The sequence below is a fragment of the Oryctolagus cuniculus genome, chromosome 17, assembly GCF_051225735.1.
Source record: "Oryctolagus cuniculus isolate XC-2025 breed Fujian yellow rabbit chromosome 17, ASM5122573v1, whole genome shotgun sequence".
NCBI classification, from domain to species: domain Eukaryota; kingdom Metazoa; phylum Chordata; class Mammalia; order Lagomorpha; family Leporidae; genus Oryctolagus; species Oryctolagus cuniculus.
In genome coordinates this window covers 65,994,367-66,003,123 of record NC_142883.1, presented here as the reverse complement: position 1 = coordinate 66,003,123, position 8,757 = coordinate 65,994,367, and the positions used below count along the sequence as shown (strand labels likewise).

General features: G+C 58.5%; 1 pseudogene across 1 annotated transcript; it reads left to right on the top strand.

Annotated features, from left to right (window-relative positions):
• Window positions 1-350: 350 nt before the first annotated feature.
• On the top strand, window positions 351-8,470 carry LOC138847879 (adenomatous polyposis coli protein 2 pseudogene; annotated as a pseudogene). Its single transcript, XR_016223646.1, has one exon. The product of XR_016223646.1 is annotated as an adenomatous polyposis coli protein 2 pseudogene (transcript).
• Window positions 8,471-8,757: the final 287 nt, after the last annotated feature.

Genomic DNA, 8,757 nt, shown 5'->3' with positions numbered 1-8,757 from the left:
TGGAAATAAGCTGAGAATAGTTTTAATTTCTTTTGGAAAATCAGCATTACATCGATGATGATGATGCAAGTGTACCAGGATTTGAAATGATTTTTAAAAGCATACCTTTCATAAGCAGATACAAATATCATAAGCAAAGTATTATTATTATTATTTTTGAATTTTAATTTAAAATTTATTTGAGAAACGCAGAGACACACCACCACCATCCCTCCCACTTGCTGGTCCACGCCCCCAAATGCCCACAAAGGCTGCCCTATCCCCGGAGAGCTGGGCGGGGCAATCAGTTCCGGCCACCCAATCCCGGGAGGATGGGCGGGGCCGTCTGTTCCGGTCACACCTGACCCCGCCCCCACTTCCCCCACCCAGGCAGGTGCTCCGCGACCACAAACTGCCTGCAGACGCTGCTGCAGCACCTGACCTCGCACAGCCTGACCATTGTGCGGCAGGCTCTGGAACCTGTCCGCCAGCAGAGCGCGGGACCAGGAGCTGGTGTGGGACCTGGGCGCCGTGGGCATGCTGCACAACCTGCTGGCCCACCGGCCCGCCAAGCACCAGGCGGCCGCCACTGCCGTGTCCCCCCCGCACCTGCATGCCCAGCCTCTACGTGCGCAAGCAGTGGGCGCTGGAGATGGAGCTCGGCCCGGCACCTGGGCCGGGCGCACCCACTGCTCTGGCTCAAGGCGGCCCACGCCAGCCTCTCCAACGACAGCCTCAATAGTGGCAGCACCAGTGACGGCTACTGACCGCGGGAGCACAAGCGGCCCTGCCCGCTGGCCGCGCTGGCCGCGCACCGCGAGGAGCTCCTGGGCGGGCAGCCGCGGCCCGCTGGGCTCGACCTCGACCTGCGGGGTGGCCAGGCCGAGGGGCCCACCCGGGACGCCGCCAGCGCCGACGCCCGCGTGCCCACCATCAAGCTGTCGCCCACCTATCAGCACGTGCCGTGCCGCTGCTGGAGGCCGCGGGCAGGGCAGGCGCGGGGGCCCCCTGCGGCCCCAAGGCAGCCCCCGCGGCTCGGAAGCAGGCCTGGCTGCTGGTGGAGGGCCTGAGCCAGGTGCCCGAGAAGCTGGGGGCCACCCGGACAGCTGCGGCCAGCAGGGCGCTGCAGAGGCTGGTGGCGCAGGAGGGGCCCATCTCGCTGTCCCACTGCAGCTCGCTGTCCTCGACCGGATGCCCAGGCCCCAGCGAGGCCGGAGACTTGGACAGCAACTCCTCCCTCGAGGGCCTGGAGGAGGCTGGCCCCGAAGAGGCGGAGCTGGACCGGGCGTGACGCGGGCCGGGGCCTGACCTTGGAGGATGTCACGCCATCCAGCTGTGTGCAGGAGACACCGCTGGTGCTGAGCCGCTGGAGCTCCGTGAGCTCCCTGGGCAGCTTTGAGAGCCTGTCCATCGCCAGCTCCACCCCCAGCGACCCCTGCAGCGGGCTGGGCAGCGGCAAGGTGAGCCCCAGCAAGCTGCCTGACAGCCCCGGGCAGGCCATGCCGCCCAGCCTCAGCAAGGCGCCGCAGGCCGCGCCGCCCGGCCAGCCCCAGAGCAGCCAGTTCAGCCTGCAGTGGGAGAGCTACGTGAAGCGCTTCCTGGACATCGCCGACTGCCACGAGCGCTGCCACCTGCCTCCGAGCTGGAAGCCGGCAGCGTCCGCTTCACTGTGGAGAAGCCGGACGAGAACTTCTCCTGCGCCTCCAGCCTCAGTGCGCTCACCCTGCGCGAGCACTACGTGGAGCTGCTGCTGCTGCTGACCGCGGCGCCTGCGGGGGTCGCGGTGGCGCCGGGCACCGCCCGCGAGAAGAGGATGTGGGACGACAGGAGCGGCCGGCGTCCGCGGGCTCCCGGACCCGCAAGGCCGCGGACCAGGAGCTGGAGCTGCTGCGCGCTGCCAGTCCTGGTCTACATGCTGGGGCCCGCCCTGGCCCTGGAGGACGACTCGTGCACTGACTCGGCCGAGGGCATGCCTGTCAACTTCTCCAGCGCAGCGTCCCTCAGCGAGGAGACCCTGCAAGGGCCCCCCAGGGAGCAGCCCCAGGGGGCCGGCTGGACAGGCAGGAGCCCGCCGGCCTCGTGGTCCCCACCAGCCAGGTCTCCAGGCACCGGCTTAAGGCCGGGGTCGCCGGCCGGAGCCCGGAGCAGGTCCGGGGCACAGGGAGGAGCCGGCCGGGCTGGAGCTGCCCCTGGGCCAGCTCCCAAGTGCCCACTTGGACCGGGGTCAGCGGGGAAGGGGGGAGGCAGTCCCTGTGCCTCACGACGCCCACGAGGAGGCCGTGTACTGCTTCTACGACTCTGACGAGGCGCCCTCCTTGGCCGGGCCGCCCCATCCCGCAGGCCCTGAAGCGGGGCAGGAAGGAGGCCCGGGTCCCAGCCAAGGCAGCCGCTCCGGCCCAGCCGCCCCAACCCCCCGGGGCCCAGCCCAGGCTGATCGCAGGTAAGACCCTACCTTGCTACTCCCTGAGCTCCTCGGCTACCTTGCTCAAGGCTGTGAGCGACCGGCCAGCCACCTGGGAGGCCTGGAGCCCACGGTCCCCCAGGCCCTGCACCAAGGAGGCAGGCGCGACAGCTCCCCCAGCCCGCGCTCCGAGGAGGCACTCCCGCGCTGCTGCATCGGCTCAGCCATGCCCAGGCACAGGCCCTCGGCCTCTGGCCTCCAGCGCTGCAAGGCTCGGGCTGCTGGGCAGGACAAGCGGCCGGCAGAGGCGCCCTGGGACTTCGGCGAGGAGGCGGCCGGCTCAGACCAGGCCTCCGACCTGGACAGCGTCGAGTGGCGGGCCATCCAGGAGGGCGCCAATTCCATCCTCACATGGCTGCATCAGGCGGCCGCGGCGGCACCCCGCTAGGCGGCCTCCGAGTCCGACTCGCTCCTGTCCCTGGGGTCTGCTCTGTCCATGGACCCCTCCCCACAGCTATCCAATCGCAGGAGCAGGCGCCAGCCCGGGGCGGGGCAGGGAGGGCAGTGCCCGGCGGCCAGAGAAAGGGAGCCTGGCCTCAGCCAAAAGCGCTCGAGCCCCCGCGCCCCTGGTGGCCCGAGAAGCCGCACGCTGTTCAATAGGTAGCAGCGGGGGTGCCGGCCATTCTCCAGGGGCGGACAGTGATTTACGTGCTCTGCCCGGCCACCCGGCCCCAGCCCAAAGCTGTCCCTGGCCCCGGGCCACACTGAGGAAGGCGGCGGAGCCCCCCAGCCTGGCACAGCCAGCAGCCGCAGGCAAAGCGCCAGCGCCCAGGAAGCAGCGCTCTCGGAGCCTGCACCGGCCGGGCAAGATCTCGGAGCTGGCGGCGCTGAGCCACGCCCGCCCCCCCCCCCCCCCAGGAGTGCCACCCACCCTGCTCCTCTGGCCTAGACCCCTTCTTCAAGCTCCTCCCAGACCTCGCCCGCCTCTCAGCCTCTGCCCAGGAAGTCGCCCCCCTCCACCCCAGCTGCAGGGTCTCTGCCTGGCTCAGCAGCCCCCCGCGTGCCCAAGACGCTGGCACGGGCCCTGCTGGCCAAGCACCACAAGACACGGAAGTCGCCCGTGCGGATCCCGTTCATGCAGAGGCCGGCCAGGCGCGGGCCGCCGCCGCTGGCCAGGTCCGCCCCAGAGCCGAGCCCCAGAGGCCGCGAGGGGGCGGCGGGGGCGCGTGGGGGCCGACTGGGCCTGGTGCGTGTGGCCTCCGCCCGCTCCAGCGGCAGCGAGTCCTCCGACCGCTCGGGCTTCCAGCGCCAACTGACCTTCATCAAGGAGTCGCCCGGCTTGCTGCGTCGCTGGCGCACGGAGCTGCTGTCCGACTCCGCCTCCACCTCCCAGGGCGCGTCGCCCCGCCGCGGCCGGCCCGCGCTCCCCGCCGTCTTCCTCTGCTCTTCGCGCTGCGACGAGCTGAGGGCGGCCCCGGGGCAGCAGCCAACCCGGCCAGGATCCGGTCCCGGCCCCGGCCCGCGCGCACCAGCGCACCAGCTCTGAGAGCCCTTCGCTCCTGCCCGTGAGCGCCTCCGTGCGGCCGGAGGCGGTCAAGCGCTACTCCTCCCTTCCCCACGTCAGCGTGGCCCGCAGGCCCGATGGCGGGGCCCCAGGAGCCCCCAGCCCAGCGCACACCACCCGGAGCCACGGGAGCGACGGCGAGGCGCGGCCACTGCCCAGGGTGGTCGCGCCAGGCACGACATGGCGGCGCATCCGGGACGAGGACGTCGCACACATCCTGCGCAGCACCCTGCCCTCCTCGGCCCTGCCGCTCCGGGGCGCCTCGCCCGAGGAGGGCCCCGCCGGCCCCCCGCTGCAGAAGACCAGCGTCGCCACGGTGCAGACAGAAGAGGTGGCCCAGCCCAAGACCAACGCCAGCGCGTCCCTGAGCCTGGAGAGCAGGCAGTAGCCCCCCGCGCCAACCGGCGCCCAGGCCACCCTCCTGGGCAGCGACATGGATGGGCCGGTCCCGGCCAAGGCACGGTGGGCAAGGCAGGCGTGGCGGGGGGTGCTGGCTCTGTGCCTCCCTCCCAGCTTCCTCTGCACGGACCACGTGGACAGCACAAGGACCACGGGACCCCAGGGCCATCACAGCCTGGGGACCGGAGCCTCATCACACCCCAGGAGCCTGAACGCAGCAGGAGAGGGGCCCCATGGCCCTGCCCATCTCCACGGAGGAGCGCGATGTAGAGAGAGCCAGCGACCTCTTTCCTGCAGAATCCGGCTGGGAGAAGGGAACCTGCGGGTGGCTGCCCAGCAGGGCTACCCCCACACCCCATCCCCCAGGAGGGGCTCCACCTGCTGTATCCTGTGCTCCACACCCTTGGGCCTTGGCCAGACAGCCGCAGGCAGCAACCCGAGCGGGCGCCCCCTTCAGGCCCCACCCGTGCCCTGCAGGACACAGCCCAGGAGGAGTTGGGGTGGCCCCCAAGCTCCGGGGTGCACCCCAGGAGCCACGCACTTCCTTCTAGGCCACGGCTGCCAAGCAGGGGTCCTGGGGAGCGTGGGGCAGCCGGCCAGAAGATGACCAGCAGCGGGAGTGAGGCAGCGCCCGAGGCCTCCGCACACAGGGACTGCTGGGTGTCCTCAGGCCTGGGGCTCGGGGCTGCTCCCGGATCAGTGAGGGGGAGATGCAGGCACAGCTCACCCCGCCCAGCATGGGGAGATCACAGAGTGACCTTTGGGCAATGGAGCTGAGGCGGGGCTGCAGGCCCTGTCCTGGGGACCTGGTCTTGCCCAGCCCCTGACCCTGGACACCAGTACCCCCCCCCCCGCCATTCCCAGGGCCACTCAGGATGGGCGGCCACTTGGCAGCCTTCCCTCCGCCCACCCGCCTGTTCCTCACACCCTGCAGCACCCGTCCCACGTGTACTTAGCGCGCCACTGCCAGCACCCCATGTAAAGCCGCGGGCTCCCCCGCGGAAGTGGGGAAAGTGGCTAGGGGGAACTGCCCTTCCACGGAGGTGGAAGGGTCGGTAGCCAACCCGGGAAGAACCAGCAGCAAACCCGGGAAGGGCCGAGCAGACAAAAGAACAGCGCAGGGTCCTGTGTCGTTCCTCCACGAAGACGGGGAGCGACACCTGAATACACGTTTCTTCTCTTTTTCTCCGAGCTCTCTCTGTCTTTCAAATGAATAGCTAAGTATTTTGTAAAAAGAAAGAAAAAATGACCAGAGTACTATAGTTTTCTAATGTACTTCAGATTTCAGTAGCTAAATTCTCTAAGAATAGTGCTTTCGCTTCACTCTTCCTCCCTTATCTGTTTTTCATATGAAAAGATATGAATGCTGGTGGAAAATACTATCTAAGCCCCAGCTTATTAATAGTTTATAGATGACACTGTCATGAGAACTGTGGCCAAGTCATAGCAACCTTGGTGTCTGTGACGGCTGTGTCATCCTTTGCATGAGCTGATATGATGTGGGAGGCGCCCTTGCCAATGTTCCTTTGCTTAATATTCACCTGTAACACAGACACCAATGGCTTTTCACTATTTAAAACACAATGAAATCCATATATTGGGAAATTTATATTTTAATTAGAAGTTCTGTCAAATAACCTTCATTTGATACAATGGAAAGCGAAGTGTTTACAGTAATGAGGAAGTTACCGTAAGCTTACATTCTTTAAACTTAAAGAAATATTTTTACAGTTGTTTCCATTTTTATCTGAACATTTTCAATGCACCTTTACTATAGTGAGTATTTTATTTTATTGCTTGTTCATTTCCTGTTTATTTGTAATATTTGCTGTCAGAGGCAAAATGTACAAACTATTACAAAGCAAATTTGATTTCCAGTACAAGAAAAATGCTAGCTTGTGTAATATAAACCCGTGTACACATGTCTATGTCTGTGTCACCAGCATCCGAACGTACACTTGCCCAGAGGGGCTCTGACCCAGCTGTCACACACACAGCCGTGTTCTCGCCGCCAAGGCCTGCCCACTCCAAGGCATTTTATCTTTTACATTATACTCTCTCTGCCTGTTTGTGTCCCACAGTATCCTCCAAAAGTGTGTGTGGGAAATTCATTTTTATGCTGTTCACTTGTGCTCACACATTTAATATAAGAATCAAAAAGTTATTTAGGTTTATAAAACACCATTTCACACTATCTTTATCCATTTCCTCCTAGTCTGGCCTTTGTCCATCTACGTGTGTTAGTCCAGATGGAAGAGAATATGTTTCCCCCGGCACTGCCTTCCCTGACAAATTATGTAAAAGCCTTCTTTTTCTTTTTTCATTTTAATTTTTAATTAGTTTCTAGCAGATTCAATGTGTTTAGTAGATACAATTCTAAGAACATATGATAGTCCCTCTCATCCCTTCTCTCCCTCCTATCCTCTTTCCTTCTCCCCCCTTTTTTTTTGGTTTTTAGTTTTTGAGATAACATATTTTAAACTTACATTACACTAAAAGGCTTAATACTTTGCTAAATAAGAAGTTAAACAAGTAAAAAGCCAAAAGACACTAGTTTAGTGGGAATATAGACATGGCCATAAACAATAACTGAATGGGAAAATGACCATTTCACCTATATAAATTATAAAGTAATCAAGATCATTAAAACTATAGTTGGAAACATTTTTAAAGGAATTATTCATTTATTTGAAAATCAGAGTCATAGAGAAAGGGAGAGACACAGAAAAAGAGAGAAAGATCTTCCATCCATTGGTTCAATCCATGATGGTCACAATGGCCAGGGATGGGCCATACCAAAGCCAGGAGCCAAGAGTTTCATTCAATCTCCCATATGGGTGCAGGGAAACAAGTACTTGGGTCATCCTCCAGCTATTTTTCCCAGTTCACTAGCTGGGAGCTGGGTTGGAAGTGGAGCAGCCAGGACTTGAACTGGCAGCCATATGGAATGCTGGCACAACGGCTTTACCCTCTATGCCACAACATCAGCCCCTAATATAACATTCTTAATCATTGGTTTCACAAAGATATAAAACAAAGTTTTACAAAACCATTTTTGCTGCAATACTGATACACACTGACATTTCATTCTTTTTCTTCTTTTTTTGTATGTTTCTTAACTTTTTACCACATATAAGGGAGAGTATACCATATTTGTCTTTCTGGGTCCAAGCCTTATTTTTCTTAAATTATTTTTCATTATCTGAGGTTTACCTAACTTATAGTAAATGAATTTCCTTTTAGCATAACCACATTTAAGTTGAAAATCAAATATTTGCCTTCTATCAAGAAAAGCAATGCTTATTTAAAAATTATAGAAGCAACAAAAAAAAACCCAAAAACATTCTCTTGTTACTATTTTTTAAATGAAGATCTGGATCCACATGGTATTAAATGTCCTGCAAATTTCCAGGAATATTTATTTAATTTTTATTTATTTTTTTAGTTGACAGGTAGAGTTATAGACAGTGAGAGAGAGAGACAGAAAGGTCTTCCTTCCGTTGGTTCACTCCCCAAATGGCAGCTATGGCTGGCGCTGCGCCGATCCGAAGCCAGGAGCTAGGCACCTCCTCCTGGTCTCCCATGGGGTACAGGGCCCAAGCACTTGGGCCATCCTCCACTGCCCTCCCGGGCCACAGCAGAGAGCTGGACTGGAAGAGGAGAAGCCAGGACTAGAACCCGGAGCCCATATGGGATGCTGGCGCCGCAAGTGGAGGATTAACCAAGTGAGTCATGGCACTTGGCTCCAGGAATGTTTATTTAAAAACCATGCTTTTGTTTTAAAATTTAGAAACTGCTTCAGGATTCTGATATGAAAATTTATAGAAGCAGAAATAATCATAACAAATAGCGATATAATCAAAACAAAAAGAGGGTTCATTAGACCAATGTAACCAGAAACTGAAGTACTAAAAACTAATTCAAAAATTAAGAAATAAAATTCAATTAATATATGGAATGAAAAGCCCTCCAAGGTCAAGTCAGATATATTATTCTAATAAAACTACAGTTAAAGAGTAGGACATCTGTATTTCTAATAATTTAAATTACATAGAGGTCGGCGTCATGGCTCACTTGGTTAATCCTCTGCCTGCGGCACGGCATCCCATATGGGTGCTGGGTTCTCCTCCCGGCTGCTCCTCTTCCAGTCCAGCTCTCTGCTGAGGCCCAGGAAGGCAGTGGAGGATGGCCCAAGTGCTTGGGCCCTGCACCTGCATGGGAGACCAGGAGAAGCACCTGGCTCCTGGCTTCAGATTGGTACAGCATGTCGGCTGTAGCGGCCATTTGGGGGGTGAACCAATGGAAGGAACACCTTTCTCTCTGTCTCTCTCTCTCTCACTGTCTAACTTTGCCTGTAAAATAAGTAAAAATAAATAAATAAATAAAAATAAAGAGTCATTATCTTTAAAAATTA